The sequence below is a fragment of the Pipistrellus hanaki genome (assembly GCF_964339955.1).
Source record: "Pipistrellus hanaki genome assembly, chromosome: 9".
In the NCBI taxonomy this organism is placed as follows: Eukaryota; Metazoa; Chordata; class Mammalia; order Chiroptera; family Vespertilionidae; genus Pipistrellus; species Pipistrellus hanaki.
Genome location: NC_140511.1, coordinates 14,704,583 through 14,719,966, shown reverse-complemented (window position 1 = coordinate 14,719,966; position 15,384 = coordinate 14,704,583).

Genomic DNA, 15,384 nt, shown 5'->3' with positions numbered 1-15,384 from the left:
GAATCCCTGAAACTGTGTGAAGGTAACTCACATTCATATCTGCCTATGCACCACGCCAAAGTAAAGGTAAAGCCTATATGAAGATAACCATCTAGAATCTCAAATTATTTTTTCAAATTTTCATGGTGGACAAACACACCATGACACAGGTTAAAAAGGCTAAAACTGAAAAATGGAAAGATAATTTTCAAATCAGCCATGAGAAAATATGAATTAGTATCAGAGAAGCAAACATCCCATCCTTAGAAAACTATATTAAAGATATACTGTCAGGTGCTGGCCACTGTTGCTCAGTGGTTTGAGCATCAGCCAGCCCATGGAAGGGTCTCAGGTTTGATTCCCAGCCAAGAGCACATACCTGGTTCTGGTCCGGTCATGTTCGGGAGGCAACCAATCAATGTATTTCTCTCACACCAATGTTGTTCTTCTCTCTCTCTCTCTCTCTCTCTCTCTCTCTCTCTCTCTCTCTCTCTCTCTCTCTCTCTCTCTCTCTTTCTCTCTCTCCTTCCACCCACCTCTCTTCCACTCTCTCTAAAAATAAATGTAGAAAAAATATCTTCAGGAGAAGATTGACAACAACAACAATAAAAAATGAAGATATGCTGTTAGAAAATATATCTCATGCACAAGATTATTCATTGTGGCATTGTTTGTGAGAACAAACAATTGGAAAAGAAACAAATATCTACTAATGGAGGACTTACTGAATAAAGCAAGGTGTCTACACAAAATCCTGTTCTGGGACATTCAGACACTGTGTGTTTCCCAATATGAAGTAACACAAAGTACACTGCAGCCCTTGTGAAATATTCTTGTCAGAAACAGTTGACGCTGAATCTTAGAGTTGACTCCTAATTTATAGGATATATGGGACTACAGGGACAAATAAATGACACTCTAAGGAAACAGACAAATCCAGAATATGGGAAATTCTTCAAGGCAATGCATTCAGTTCTTCAACAAGACAATGGTATGAAATAAAAAATGTGGTGGGAGGGAGTTTAAACAACCAAATGATATGGTGCCACTTTTTTCTAACTGAAGTAAGTCAAAGCCATTTTAAAGACAATCAGGAAGTTCAAATAATGAATGAGCAATAGATTACATAAGGGAATTGTTGATTGTGTTAGGTGTGATAATGCATTGTGGTTAAGTAAGAAAATTATTATGTTTTTAGAGATGCATCCTAAAATATTTGAGGGCAAAATGACATGAGATCTGAGATTTGTAAGAAAACTACAAATGAGAAAAAAATGAAGCAAATATGGCAAAATATTGATCTTGAGAATTGTATCTGCATTATGGTTTTATGGGGTTTCATTATACTAAATTTTTAAAGCTTCACAGTAAATTTTTTAAGTGACTATATTTTCCAGAGATAAAAACTCAGAGTGCCAAAACCATTAGCACCAAATGGTACAGTGATAATGCATTGTGGTTAAGTAAGAAAATTATTAACTCAGGTTTGATTCCCAGCCAAGAGCACATACCTGGTCCTGGTCCGGTCATGTTCAGGACCGGACCTTCTGCAGATACTTGCATTCCTACAAGCTGACTCTAGGGTCCAGTGGTCACAGGCTGGCCCAGGCCCTTGACCTTATAAATTTACAGTTTTGTGCGCATGAGTGGGAAGGCAATAGCAGGAAGTAAAAGAGTACAATAACAGTGCTCAGGATGCATTGGGATAACAGAGAATGCCTAGCCTGGAACTACAATGGGCAAACGGTCAGGATAAACTTCTCAGGTGTTATCTATGCTGAGAAGTGAACCATTAGTAGAAATTAGGGAAGTAAACAGTTCTACCTCATCACAGGCCAATGTTGATGAAAGAAACTAAGTCCAGACACAAGGGACAGGAAGAAGGCTATACCTGGTCTTTTGTCACCAAGACCACTTGGAAGAACAAAGGATGGGTCTTCCCTCTGTTCACTCTGCACGGCCATTCGAGTTGTTCCTGTGCAACTGAATGCCTGTCATCCTGCAAAGTGGGCCACTATTGGATGCCACCTGTTTTCCTGTGTCTACTCTGCTTGGATATACACACAGCGTCTTTCACTGTACCTCAGCTTTAGCTACTTGGAAAATAAAACCACGCCTCTGAGGCAACCTCCTTCGGGCCCTCAATGTGAATTTTGCACAACTCATCAAGTTAGTACTTCGAGTATATGTTCCTGGAGCATAATCCCCTTTAGTTATAATCTACCTACACAGTTATGCATCATGTGGTAACAAATCAGCCAACACAAGCTTCATTTTCTTTATGCAGTTTTGATTCTAACAACAACCCCATAGTAAAAGTAACAGATGCATTTCAAAGGCCAGGAAACAATAGTTCAGGAAAATTAAGCAACTTGTCCCAAGTAATGACCTAAGACTTTTGTAAATGAAATCCTTCACCAGTCCCTGAAAATACATGCCCACAGCCTCGGTTCATACCTGAAAGGGCAGTTGAAGCAGAAATGCTGTCGGTAGTTTCCAATACGAGGTATCGGGGTGTGAGAAGGGGCTGGTCATTCTCAGCTAGCTGGAGCCTGGCTGTTGCAGCGGGTCTGGAAGTGTTGGAATAAAATGTCGATATGGGCAGGTGCAGGACAGCTTCAGAGAAATGGATTGAAAAAATTAGCAACTTCTATTGAATTCATGCTTACCTTCCTCATAAAAACATACCCTGAGTGTATAATCTTATTTTTTAAGAATTGTGTATGTGAGAATGCCCCCTTCCCTTCTATTTCAGCTTGGGACAACCCTTATGTTCATCTTTCCATTGGTCCTTGATTGAACTTGACTCTCCTGTGTGGTTCATGAATACATGGCATACCAACCTGGATAAACAGAGACACATTCAATTCCCAGAAGCAGAGGAGATGGCAACAATGATTATGTGGTTTAAATAAATATAGCGACAGTAATGCCAACATAACCCATCCCCACGGTGAAAGTAATTTAGCATCCCTGTTCAGACGTCTCCTGCTCTCCATCAATTGCCAGATCAGCAAGCAATCGCAGATTCAACGGAGTCACCGGATAATTGTAGGTGTCCACGCTTGTGTAACCCGCAGTGCTAGGCAGACAGCAGGGGTGGGACAGTTCCGTTGCTGCAGAAGAAACGTGCTCCTGTTTTTCTTTAGCAGCTCCCTTCTGATGCACTGAAGCCCGGAATAAGTGGCATTTTCGTTATATTTCACATGTAGCAGCACTCGCCGAATCTGGATGCGAGTATGCTACACTAGCAACAGCTTCCACTCTGGGTGACATACTTCTCAATGAGGTAACAGTGAAAAGCTGCAAATGTTTACCGAATGCTAACTGCGCGTACATTATCTCAGGCACACAGCAATCTTATGATTTCCATTTTCACAGACCAAGGCCCTGAGGCTTCAGATGGCTCAGTAACTTGTGTAAGCTAAGAGGGGGCAGAGTGTCTGGCTTCAAATTCAGATGTTTCTTTGAGTCAAGAACCTGTGCGCCAAACAAATAAGTCATGCCGGCCCTGCACACGGTACTTAAGGAGGCTTTGTCTCTCTTGCTGGTCTATGATGCCCAATGCTGTGAGTGACAGGAAGCCCAGCAGTGGCTTAAACACCAGGCATTTATGATCTCATCCCTCAAGACATCAGATGCTGGAATAACGCAAGTCTTATGCAGAGGCTCCCCAGCGTCATCTGTGACCCGATCCCATCTCACTCCCATTTCTCCCTGTCATTCCGGGTGAGCAGTTCCAGCATAGCTGCCAGTGTAGCTTCCTCTCCCAGTATCTTCCAGAGGTTAGGGAGGGCTTCTCTATGTGCCTCTCAGTTTTACAGGAAGGAACGTTATTTCCAGAAGTCTCTCTGCTGTGCAATCCGCCAGGGTGTAGTCCCAGCCCACACTTAAACGAACGGCTGTCCCTGATAATGCCTTTGCCCCATCCGGTTTAGTCTTATTGAAATGTATCACCAACCCCAAAGGCTGGGGAGGAACCTCATGAAGCATGTGAATTCCTAACACCAGAAGAAAGTGGAAATCTCTAAACAAGGCAGTCCGCAGTGACAGGAGGTGGAGAGGATTGTTGGGGAGTCAACAATAGCTGACCACCTTCTCCACCTTTGGCTGCCCAGTACCCATCGGTGACCTTCTTGATGCTAAAAATAACAGCCTCGCGCTTAACACGCATTCTCCCATTTCCTAAAGGGAGAACTTCTCGAGTCTCATCCAATTTTGCATCTGGCTCCAGGTTCTGAACATCTGGGTGATGCTCGGTTTTCTTTATTGGTTCCATATGTTCGATTCTAGGGCTAACAACAAGTTACCTCCCTATACCACAAGGGCACACTCGAAGGAATGGAAGGTAACTGTCACAAAACTGACATTTGCACGGGGACGGGATGAGAGGTAATGCAGAGCCTGCTGCAAACACCACTGCTCCTCTGGGCAGGAATAGTGAGGACTCTGCCTACGCAGCGCAGTCAGCTCCCGGGACTGCCAGTGTGGAAGCCTGGCTCTGCCCTCTGGGAGGTTGTCCCTTCCCCATTGTCCTCGGTAGACCTGGCTCTGCCCTCTGGGAGGGTCCCCCTGTCCTCCACAAAATGTTCTGCTCTCTAGGGTCTCCTCCTCCTGACCACATTTGAGATGAACCACGTGAAACAGATTTTCTGAAGGATGCACAGGTTTAGCTGCTCACTTTCTGTTGGTTCCGGATTAGAAGCCTGCCATTTGCCTTAGAGGTTGATCATTCAAGCTGTTCTCCATCAGTATCAGGTTTTCTTCAGAAACAAAGATCTCAGCAGACACTTCCCGTCATTGGCATGGGTTAGTAACCACGGGTAAAATTTCTGATTTGATGTGGTCGCTACTTTTGAAATCTGTGTTTCCCATCCATTGTCTGTCCTTTAACCTCTGCACCTTCTTCTCCCTTTTGGTTTCATGGTCTCTAGCTTAAAACCTCTGTCTTTGTTAGAGAAGCTTTCACCTTTACTCGATCTTTGAAGGCAGACTTACCTCTCTTCCACTAAGAAATAATTAATAACGTGACATATTTGCAAGAGGCCTGAGGCACCAACCTAATTAATTCTATCTTCTGATAAATTTCCCGTGTTCCTGCTGCTTCCTAAACTAACTTTAGCTTGGAGGGTTGGGGTGGGCAGAAACTAATACTTTTCCAGCACTGCCAGACTTCAAAATAAAAGACAGCCTGCTCATGTTTTGCTTACGTGCATAAAAGGTGCAAAGCCTGTTCTCTTTCTTTTTGTTTGTATAGGGGTCACATCCAGACAATTTGTCTTTCATGTAGAATCTTATTGAAGGAGCAAAAAACAAAAAACAAAAACAAACAAACAAACAAACAAAAAAAACCCACAAACAAAAGCCAAAAAATTCCCATACATTGAATTCTCTTACATTTGTTCTAAGCTAAAGCCAGATCAGCATGCAATCTGCATCCCCAGAAACAGCTGGCAGTTGAGCCAAATATTCTGCAACCTCATAACAGGTATTTCCAACTTCCCAGACTGGTGGAGTGCAATTATCTCTGCCCTCCATTCTATCTGCTTCATTTAGCAAATTCTGTATTTTATGGTTTGTTCCTTACAGCTTTCTGGAACAAAATGTACATCATACTGATGCTATAAACTTCAAATAACAGGGAGTCTAATGGAAAGTAGTTGAAATTATAGGAGGCTTGTTATCTCTAAAAGTCATCCAGTAACAAGATATTTCAAAGGTTGTTTTAGTCATCAATAAGGTTATCAAGAACATTTTCTCCCTCTTTCTTCTCCAACATCTTCAGTGTGTTCACAACTCAGCTTAAACTAGAATCTGGCTTTAGTAGCTTCAGGTGCTACTCCCCACAGAGTTTCATCCAGAGGCAAAAAAATCAAATTAAATTAATAACAGTGGCTCAATGCATTTCTGTCTTCTATCAGAGTGGAAAACTTATCCTAAAGAGTCACCATTTTATCATATTGACCAGCATGCCTATGCCTGTTAGGTGAATGGAATTCTAGTTACTGGTTTGATCAAATTCATATTCATCCCCTTTAACTAGAAAAGGGCCCATAATACCCAAGAATAATTTTTGTGCTCTTGCTGGTTTGGCTCAGTGGATAAAGTGTCAGCCTGCGGACTGAGGGGTCCTGGGTTCAATTCTGGTCAAGGGCACATGCCCAGGTTGTGGGCTCCATGCCCAGTGTGGGACATGCAGGACGCAGCCAATCAATGAATCTCTTTCATCACTGATGTCCCTCTCTCTCTCTCTCTCTCTCTCTCTCTCTCTCTCTCTCTCTCTCTCTCTCTCTCTCTGAAATAAATTTTTTTAAAAAAAAATTTTTTAAATAATCTTTTTGTTAAAAACGTGGGAGGAGCAGTTGTTGGGTAGTGACCACATTGTCTAATTGCCTAAACTTTTATTTTAGGACAGTGTTTCTTAAAATCCATGGAGCTAGTGTCTGATTAATACACACATATACCTGATCCCCGCCGCTCAGATCTAAAATGACAGACATTCCAGCACAAAGTGCATTTAACAAGCTCCCAGGTGATTCTTTAGCACATTAAAGATTGAGAACGACTGCAGAAATCTTTGGGATCTCATGACTCCAATTTATATCCTTAGGTCATCTGTATAGAACACTGTCCTGGTAGATGCTCACTGGAGTGTAATTACTGTCCTATTTGGAAACAGATGAACTCTGTTTTCTCTTCGTTTCCTTTACATTTTCTTTCCAGAAAATGTGTCTAATTTCTTTATTGCTTCCTATGGAACCAAGTACTTTAAAAACCCAATAAATGCCATTTTAAAGTGTTATGTTAGTCTTTCTTCTACTACTCTTATTCCCCCAAAAGGGGCTAAGTGAAAATATTATTTTTAAAAACTAGAAGAAAAATAAAAGTTTAAAAAAAAATCAGTTTTGCCCTAGCTAGTTTGGCTCAGTGGATAGAGTGTCGGCCTGTGGACTGAAAGGTCCCAAGTTCAATTCTAGTTAAGGGCACATGCTCTGGTTGTGGGCTCAATCCCCCATAGCGGGTATGTAAGAGGCAACTGATCAATGATTCTCTCTCATTATTTATGTTTCTATCTCTCTCTCCCTCTCTCTTCCTCTCTGAAATCAATAAAAATATTTTTAAATCATCTTTTATTTTATTTTTTTGAGCTCCCTTTGAGGAAAATGGAGGTAGAATCTAGACTTGCAGTAAAATGGAGATAATTCCATCCTCAAAGTTGATATATATATATATATTTTAAGGTTAGTCATGTGATGGCTTCATAGAACATTCTTCTGTAAGGACAGCTTATTTCCTATTCCACTTGTCGCAAAGATCTATGTGAGCTCCTCACCGTTGTGAATTCCATTTCATGGTGCAGGTGACTGTTTTAAGTGCTAACATAAAGCTTACCATTTTCTGGGAACTGTTCAAGTGCTTTATTTATATTAACTAATTTAATCCTCATATCCATTATTTGAGGCATGTATCCTCATTATGCCATAAACCCCCTTTTATTGACGAGAGGACAGAGGCAAAGCCTGAGGTGGGCATTTGAACTTGAAGTCTGGCTGCAGAGACTGTTCCTGTAACCATGACGCTATTAATGCCTCTCAGTTAACACCACAAACTGCTGTCCTATTAACCACTGATGACATGTGTTGAGTTCTTAAAATCTTGTAACTAGTTTGAAGCATCTAAAAACCAATAGAATGTTTTTTAAAATTATGAATTCTGGCCTTTATTGAAAAATCACAAGATTCATGCTGACAATATGAGGCCAGCAACATCCCATGGTGACCCATAGTTTGATCTGAATAGAAATGTCCCCTTCTTTTATTCGCTGGAGTTTCTTTCACCTCCTATGACCTTCTGACACTGAGGCTGAGGACTTATGCTCTTTCTTTTATTATTGTAAAGGCAAGAACCCACAGCTCTATTTAAGAACAGCAATGTAATATAGTGACTCATTGATTCTGGAGCCAAACAACTTGATATAAACTCCAGATCCAGCATTTATTATTGTACTTATTATACGGTCATGAGCAGTTAATTAACCTCTCTGTACCTCACATTCCTCATCTGTAAAATCGAGATAATAGTAACGTCCACTCAAACATTTTTATATGAGTTAACATATGTGAAGTGTTTAAACTAGCTTCTGGCACCTAGTAAGTACAACAGTCATTTTCCCATCAGAAGTAGGAAAATGAAAGGACTAAGAGTACCTTTGCTTCTAGGAAATGGAAGACAGTATATCACTTTGGAAAGCTGAAGAATCTTCCGGGGTGTAGAAAATAAGACTCTGTGGTCCCATCTTCAGTGTAGTTAGCTTTTAGAAAAATATACCAGCAGCATGCTTACCAGTCAGTTACTGACCCACAAGGCTTAGGCAATAAGGCCCCAGGACAAACTGTAATAAGAAAAAAGAAATGTGTATGTGACCAACAGCACATATTCCAGGAAGACCTTCCAACACAACTAGACAAAGGGAGATGGAGACAGCTAGAAAGGTCCCAGCCCACTTCTTGAATAACTCAATAGGAAACAATAAGACCAACGTAACATTCTGTAAGAATGTTAACCCCATAGTACCCAACCAATGAAGAACCGGGAGCGGGACTCTCATGCACTGAGGATAATTTGCTTGAGGTAACAGCCCCAGGTGTGCCTGTTCAACCAGACACCCAATCTTGCAAGAAAGCCATTAAAAGTTTCACTTTCGCTGCCTTTGTGTCTCTGAGTTCGGACAGGTGAGTATGTTTCTCACCCTAGGTGATGTTCAATATGCAAACAAGTGTGTGACTTGGCACAGGTAGATTGAGTCGCATCCCACTGCATGATCCCAGCTCAACTACTAAAAGCAGGGAGGAGGGAGAAAGTCTCCATCATTCTCCAAGAGTTCCCTGTTGAATAAGCATTATGTTAGCTCCACCTAACATAACCCAGACCTGCCACTATAGAGCCAGGAACTCACAGCCATTCACTCATGCCAAAAGCCAGGGATCCTTCCACCATGCCTCCCCATCTCAAATCCTACCACCACCTTGGTATTTATTATAAAACGAATTTATTGCACTTACTTAAAACACTATTCCCAGTTATTTTATTATACTGAGAAACTAATCATTAGAAGAAAATGTCAGAATGTCTAATGCATCCTCATGCCATTTATATTTTCCAAGGAAAGTGTTGGATGAATAAACTCACAAAGCCAATAGCAAAGTCCTAACTTCATAGCTTGACATTTAAGACTCTCCAGTACCAATATATGTCACTCAAATCCTCACATATACCTCAGAGCACCTGGCAAGAGGGCTTTTCTGATCTCATCACTATTACTGCTTCTTCCAATTTATTCTCAGACATTATTGACTCTAGGAAATATTTCTGGATATTTTCTCTTCACCCTCACAAGGTTTATCATTCCCTTTTTTGTTCCACCTCTCATTAATTACATTTAAAATATGTAGCCATAGTCTGGCCCATGTTGCCCAAAGGTTGAGTGTTGAACCATGACCCAAGAGATCATGATTTGATTTCTGGTTAAGACATATGCCTGGATTGTAGGCTCAATCCCCAGTAGGGGGCATGCAGAAAGCAGCCAATCGATGTTTCTCTCACATCAATGTTTCTATCTCTCTATTCCTCTCCCTTCCTCTCTCTCTTAAAATTAATAAAGACATATCTAAAAAATATTTTAATTAAAAAGTAAAATTTGTAGCCATAATTCTGTCTCCCCACCACTAAACCAAGAGATTCCTGATAGCATAAATTGTGTTTTAGTTTTCTGATTTAAATAAATCTTATTTAATAATTATAGTTTTTCTTTTATAATCTATACTTATCACACAAGCATTCTTTCAAACTAAATCAAGAGATAGAACCCTTCAAATTCTCTTGTTAAATAATCATCAGCTTATTTTCCATTAGCCATTGTAGCTTCACTCCAAGTATTTACATAATTTTACAATGATCTAGTACAGCACAGATACCACAATAAAAATGGTGTATATTGAATTTGAACTATGGGCCAGGTGTTCTCTGATGCACTTTATATTTAGTATTGTATTAATAATGAGATATGAGCCATGTATCATCATCATTCCCAGGTCAAAGATGAGAAAGCTAGAGCCAGGTAGGTTATGTAGGTCCAAGGCAAATGGTGGAATAAACATTCAGGCTCCTCACTCTGCTTTCTCATCACTGTTCTATACAACTACTCCAAGCAATCTTTGTAATCTTCCCATTTCACACTTGACATCGCATCATCAATATTTACCATATAATTTAGCTTTTAAGGAGAACTTATATCTTAGCAATCTAAATCACCTCAAAATCCAAAAGACTGTTACCAAAAAAAGGGAAATAAAACACAAGAAATATCTTATTCATTTACTTCTTCTTAGAACCTAACACAAAACCTTGAATTGTTGAATCTGTTGATTTGATGTGATCATCTTCCTTGCAGCTCTGTGGGAAAATGTAGGATCCTTGTCTAAGAGGAAGTGTTTCTCCAGGGAGACACACACGTCTTAGAAGAGCTGAGGCACGGTTAACACAGCCTGTATTCCTCCTTTGTGCAGCCACTGCAGTACGCCACACATACGGTGTTTAATGTGTGTTCTTCCTCTAATTCACTTCTCTCTCACTGAATCAGTCTTGGCAAAGACCCCGACATTTTGGACTGATCAAATAAAAATATTTTTACTGTAAACACATACACTGTACCACTCTTATAAATTCTTTGAAATCACACGTATTTGTGACGTTGGTGAAGTCTCACAAACCATCTTCCCATGTCTCTTGCCACCTCTTCCCTCTTCCTTAAAGCCACTTAAGGTGACAAGGAGACATGGTAGGGGCTTCTGGTTTGCTGACGGTGCTTTTAGTCATGAGTGTGTTGCTACAATCCAGCTTTATGAAGTTGCAAGTAACAGTAATTACCATGCAGCACATCACCTGAAGTGCCATTATGCAAATTTACAGATGGCTCAGCTGCACCGTTTAGACAAATATTTATCATCGCCCTAAAGCCTGCCTTAGGAAGAGAAAACAGGCCCAGTGGTATTCTATCATTGCACATTCCCTATTTTTCAAACCTGAAATGAACTAGGCCATGTTTATCTAGGACACGAAAGCTTTCTGGATGGAGTATCCTATTAGCCTTTCACAGAGGAAGCTAGTTTTAAGGAGACTTTGATTAACCTTAAGAAGAAAGGAAAATAAGAGAGCTGTCTTCCAATATGTGAAGGGCCTTCATGTAGAAGAGGAAACAGACTCAATTCTCTTGTTCTGAAAGGCACGTTGGAACACGTGAATCAGAATCTGAATTACAAAGAGACAAATTTCAAGCCATCTAAGGTGTGTGGGGGGTGCGGGGGCCTTTATCCAGAGGGGCTATTGTGAAGGGATCTATCTCTTGATTTAGTTTTAAAGAATGCTTATGTGATAAGTATAGATTATAAAGTTGGACTTCTTTTTACTGCTTATGTACAAAAGGTTAACATATTTTAAATTTGTGGATTTGGGGGATTGTTGTTACCAAATGGATCAAACGTTCAGTGGAATATGTTGTTTTCAGAATGGTTACCTTGGAAGGTTATAAAGTTATTCCAAAGAGGCTGCCTTGGTCAGGAGAAGCCCTCCTTGAGAAGAGCCTTTACAACCTGTGCTCTGGTCTCTCCTGAAATGCCTCTGGAATCGTGGCGCCTCAGTGTTTGATTTCTGAATCAGTCAAACAGAATCCAGACCCAACTCTCTCTTATGAATAAAGTGACTAATGGAGCTGGATGACACTTTTGAAAAATCAGAATGTCAAAATGTCTGAGAAAGGAGGGGTGTTATCTGAGGCATCCCTTCAGATAAACTTAACCATGCAGGTGTTCAGACATTTTAAGTAGTTGCTAGTGAAGAGACTCCTCTAAACAAGCAGGACTGAGGGCAGGCATTAATACCTGACCTTATTAACTAAAACATGTGAGTAATTTTATAGAGACTGCCGGAGGAATTACACCACACAAAATTATGCAGTTGAAAATCACACAGCACTTTATTACTCACACAAATTCCTGGTTCCGTGAGTACAGGCTTAACAGGATCCCAAGACGTGGCTCTCCTCTCATGGCAGCAGTGGCACCATCCCTGGTTGGCAAGTTAGGTCATGTACGGAGTTTCAGTTTCCGGATGGTGTCACCATCAGAGATCCTTGCACCCTGCTGTGGCACAGCATGACACAATCCAACGCTAAGCCATTCATCTGCCTTCCGATGTAGAGTGGACTGCCCCCAAACGGAGGGTGATCAGCAAAGGCAAGCTATCAGTGATCAAGCCACCAGCACAGTGCAGGGATCAATGTGATCAGCCACAGCAGTGCTTCCAGTGATCAAGCAATGATCAAAGAGGTCTCTTGGGGGATCCGTTTTTGTAGCATGTTCATACCCACAGCAGTCCAAGTGTTTATCTTAGAACTACCCTAGAGGCCTGTTGCATGAAGATCCATGCAATAGGCCTTTCTTCCCCTTATTGTGAGAGGGCAGGGCGGGGTGAGGGGGCAGGGCGGGGTAAGAGGGCAGGCGGGGCGAGAGGGCAGGTGGGGTGGGAGGGCAGGATGGGGCGGGTCCAGCTCCAGGTAACTGGACCCTAGGCCTAACCCAACCAATCAGGTCAGCCAAGGTAGCGGCACCACCCTCCCTATAAAACCCATTGATATGTTAAGTTCTTCCTCTTTCTCGCCATGCCCTCGCTGATGTAGGTGAGACTGGGCTCGGACTAGTCCAAAATAAATACAGGCTTTCTGCAATTGCATCGGATTCGGCTCCCTGGTAGTCTTTGGGGTTTATGACACTTGGTCATTACATATTGGGCATTACAGTTGCCGACACTGATTTTCCTCCAGCCCCTAGGACCTAGGCCTTCACTCCACCAGCAGCAGACAAGCCAAGCCTATTCAGTCTTCAGTCTTTGATTTATGTTTGCATATGCAAATTAACCCATCATACTTATTGGGTTCCTTTGTATATTCACTTCTGATTGGCTGGTGGATATCATGGAGTTGTGGTCAATTTGCATCTTTCTCTTTTATTAGTGTAGATTATGGCTACAAGTGTTAAGAAGCAATTACATATGATATGTCTATCATAGCAAGTCACTCTAAGTCAGTAATCAAAGTTCAAATCCTTATATGGGATACACATGTTCAGGGTAGTGGAGTATGTGTTCTTAATAACATAGTTTAAGTTTCAGGAAAGTTAACTCAAACATTTGAAAACCTTTTAAAACATTTTTAGACATTTTAAAACATTTTTAAACATTTTTATGCGTTACTACAACACAAAACCAAAATGAAGGTGGTGATGTCGGAGCTACCTCAGAGATTTCTAAGAGTAATTCTTGCTCAGAGGCCCCCAAAGACACCCCTAGCCCTGGAAATAGAGGATCAGCTCTTTAAATAAGCAGGAAAAAGTTTTAGTGTGTTTTTCTCCCATGACTCATACCAAAAATAGAACAAATGAACACAATGTCACATGCCAGAGATGTTATCTGAGCTCCCAAGAGTAGCGATAGGTGGAATGTAACAACTAGACCTGGGTTCAAACCGGGGCTCTGCGAACACCACTGGGTTACAGGAGACATGGCATAACCTGAGTGTCTGTGTCCTCCTCCATGAAATCAGCTTGATAACAAACACCTCAAAGGATGGTTCTGAGAATTTAAATGTAAAAATAAGTAAAATAAGTATCCTTATCTAATAAAAGAGTAATATGCAAATTGACCATCACCCCAAGACACAAGATGGCCACCCCCATGAAGTCAAAGATAGCTGCTCCATGTGGACACAAAGTGGCCACCACAAGATGGCTTGCAGTTCAATATAATGCTCTCAATGCACCATAGCTGCTATTATATAATAGTTATTTACATAGTCAGTTATTGGTTTTCTTTGGTGTCACTGTTCTCATTGTACTTTCTTACTTCATCCATTCTGTTTTATCAACTTTAAAATTATTTTGTATAAGTACATCTTAATCACCCTGTAACCCTCTTTAAGGGACTTTGTCACATTACATGATAGCAGTTTTATACAATATGTGAAGCTTAGAAAACAACGCTGTTTTTAAAAGGGGTTCACTGTCCCCCACTACACACAGACTATGTTCAGTTCTTCAATACTGTCACAGAGCACAAGCTAATAAAAATTTGTAAAGAAATTTTTTAAAGATTTTGGACAAGATTGATTGATTTGCTATGATTGAGAAGGAAAACCCCTATCTTGTAACAAACTGCTATTTGGAATTTTCTGCTGTTCTTCTTAGATAAAATGTTGCTTTCTAGTCTGTGTTAACGGGAAAAAAAAACACATTGAAACCTGTAAAAAAAAAAAATTTGTGAGTTTATTTGAGCCTTACTGTCCACTTATGCCGGGAAGCAGAACCTCAACGGATTGAGATAATGCTCTGGAGAATGGCAGGTTACATTTCTATATTTATACATTGCAATCAAAGGAAAGGGACATAGGTGAGTTACATGACATTCATTGGTGATAGATTAGGGAGGTGGGACAAAGACAAGCAGGGGAAACCTCTGGGATAGGACAAAAGGTTAAATGATGGACATGAGCTTCTTTCACAGAGATGGATACAGGAAACTCTAACATAATTAACAATTGACAATTAACTTGATAACAATAACAATGAGGAATGTCTAGAGGCCATTTGTTGTGCCCTGAGGGGCCTGGGTAAAAAGGAAGTTACAAGTTACCCAGACATCTCACAAATATGTTATCTCAGATGCAGGAAGGCAGAGGGGCTCAGTAAAAGATCAAAGTTGATCTTTGTCAGGTGAAATATCTGGGACATGACTACCTACTATAACCTGTTAGATATTTAATTTTGAAACCATCTTTTGTGGTTATCTTAGGTCTCTGGGTTTGCAAGACTGTCACGCAGGCCTTCCCTGAGCTTGTCAGGTTAGCCTGTTTGAAGAATGATGAAGATAAACTTAGCTATATGACCTTGTAGGCCAGAGACTAGATATGCTATAATCTCAATGCCATGCCAGGTGCATTTTTTAATTGGATAGAACTGTATTGTTTCCAAGGCCAGCATTGAGATAACCACTAAGTGCACATAGGGCTGGCTCTTTAATTAAAAGGGAAGTTCTGCTTGTAGCCTTGCTTAGAATTTGAATTCATTTTCTCTAAGCCCATCTTGCGATGAATAAAGTAAGTCTCTCCAAACTCTCCTTCTGCATTGTTTGATTGTTCGGGAACTCTGTACCATGATCACAGGAACAAAAGTGTGGACAATGGGCCAGACTGCTGGGACAAAATACTCATAATCACCCTCTAAGACTGGTCACTAAATTGAGTGTAAAATAGGACCTATATTACAGTGCCAGTGTGAAGACTGGATGGGTAAAAACATT